The sequence below is a fragment of the Pagrus major genome, chromosome 7 (assembly GCF_040436345.1).
Source record: "Pagrus major chromosome 7, Pma_NU_1.0".
Lineage (NCBI taxonomy): Eukaryota > Metazoa > Chordata > Actinopteri > Spariformes > Sparidae > Pagrus > Pagrus major.
The window spans coordinates 33,951,066-33,953,316 of record NC_133221.1 but is presented as its reverse complement, the minus strand read 5'-3'; the positions used below and the strand labels follow the sequence as shown (position 1 = coordinate 33,953,316).

Genomic DNA, 2,251 nt, shown 5'->3' with positions numbered 1-2,251 from the left:
ATGGCGGCTGGTGACGTTTTTTTTTATCATCAGTCATTTGTCAGATGCGCTATAACCGTGTATCACTAGTAGGACATGCCAAGGCACCCTACTGGTGCATCACACCAGTCTATTTAAAAAAAATTAAAATAGCTAATCTGCTTGGAACAGTAATATTTGTCTGATATTATTTTTCCACAAAATATAGTATAGTATTATTACTACGTTAGAATGACCCTCTTTAAAAAGTCAAGCAGTTTTGCAAACATTTTTTTTATTTGCAAATTCACAGAGCCCTGCTTGTCAAACCATCAGTCCGAAACCTAAAGACTCTTCATTTACTGTCATAAAAAACAAGAACAACAGCAGCAAAAAATGACATTCAGTAAGCTGGAAACAGTAAATGTTTGACATTTAAGCTTGAAAAATGACTAAAATGACTTAGTCAGCACTCCTGATTTCTTCAATGATGTGCTCTCTCAAAACTGAGAGTTCATTCTGTACTGTCTTAGATGTTCCTTTAAACACAGTGCAGATGTTGTTGTACTGCTGCATTTAGTGATGCTACAAAATCCGCCAGTCCTCTGAAAACGCCTGATTTTCTGAGCATTCACTTTCATCGTGTCCACGCAGGGCGAGCTCAAACACACCACAGAACTTCACACAGTCTATTATTTTAGACAAGAAGTGCCTGTTTTTGTCAACCTCCTCGTTGTACAAACTCCAACTCCAATTGTGGCCGGAAGGTGTAGTGGCTCGCCATGCCTCTGTATGGCACTGTGCCAGGGTCTCGCTGTGCGGTGGGCGGCACCATGCGCACCTATATAGGTAGGTGCCCAACCACACCGCTTCCTCTCTGTCTCCTCTGGATGATTCCTGTGGTGGTGGCTGCAGCGCGTTTGTGGCGTGATAGTGTGGCCGCCAACCTGCTTCACGGTTGTCTAGAGGTAATGTACTCTGCCGGTATACCCTCTCCATTCCGGTGCGCAATCGGCGCCGTGCGCGCACTGGTGACACTGGTGTTTGTGTGTGTGCAGCTGGTTGTTGGTGGGGAGGGGAGAATCGCCCTGCTCGGAGCCCGGAGTGGTTGATTTCCGGTCCTCTCGGCGAGTCGGCGTTGTCTGCCTGGCTGCATCGGCTAGCGCCCGGCTCTCAGCTGATTTAATTGCCCTTCTCATCTTCCTCCTATCGTCAGTGAGACTGTACCGTTGCCCGCCGGTAGGTGAAGGTCCTTTTTATGAATGAAACTCACATTGAAATGATTAATAATTCACCAAAATTGTTAATATGAATAGGTTGTGCCCTTTTTGTTAGAGGCTGTAGAGGTGCCTGGCCTGTCACCAGCCACCGCCCCCCAAATACCGCTGCTGGTGTTGTTTTGGATACTGTTTGGATGCTGTTTTGTGCAGCTGCTGACTGCTGCTGCTCGTTGCAGCTGGTCGATGCGGCCGATCGCTGCGGTTTGATGCGGCGGTGCTGCTGCTGACTGCTCCTGCTCGCTGTGGTTGTTTGCCGCTGCTGCTGCTTTGCCGCTCTGGCCCCTTCTTCGTTTAGGTGCATTGAGTTGTTTGTTTGTTTTCTAATTGTCACTCCTTAGTCATTTAGTTATTCTTTGCTTTACTTTCTGTTAAGAAAATAAACAATATGTTATTTTGCACTTTATTCTGTGAATATTCATTTGGTTGGTTGTATTCCATTACTGTCTCTGCCAAGGTCCTTGTATTGTGTTCTTTTTCTTACAGACTTGTGTTAATTTTCTTTGTTTTATTTGACAGGTGCTGAGGCCCCAGGCAGCAGTTCACTCCTCTGGTGGTGGGTTTCTTCACACTCCTGATTTGTTTGCTGTGTCATGGTGATTTTGTTTGGTTGTGGGCCCCCATCCCTCGTTTTGCTCCCTGCTGCCCTGGTAAGCCCCAGTCATGTCTTCATCTATTTTTGGTTTCCCTTTATTGTGTTATTAGTCTTCAGTTTAACTTTGTTTGTTTATTCAATAAATCATTATTTACACTGAAAACGTCCTCTGCCCCAGTGGAATCTTTTACCAAACCTGTGTCCTGCGTGTTATTAATATAAAGTAAAAGACCATATAGTAAAATAGTAACATCTTAATTTAATAATTTCCTGGGGGTGAAACTCCCCCGGGTGGCGTTGTCACGGCAACTTATTGTACCACTCTGCCACACAATGAAGTTGGGACATTGTGTAAAATGTAAATAAAAACAGAATACAATGATTTGCAAATTCTTTTCAACTTATATTCAATTGAATAAAC

The 2,251-nt window shown here is 44.2% G+C and overlaps 1 long non-coding RNA gene across 2 annotated transcripts; it reads left to right on the top strand.

Moving 5' to 3' along the window:
- Positions 1-872: 872 nt before the first annotated feature.
- On the top strand, positions 873-1,917 carry LOC140999172 (uncharacterized). Of its 2 annotated transcripts, XR_012179482.1 has the most exons (4): positions 873-926; positions 1,017-1,197; positions 1,294-1,533; positions 1,755-1,917. It is a non-coding gene; the product is annotated as an uncharacterized lncRNA (long non-coding RNA). The 2 variants fall into 2 exon arrangements; XR_012179481.1 differs by having other exon boundaries at positions 1,294-1,917.
- Positions 1,918-2,251: the final 334 nt, after the last annotated feature.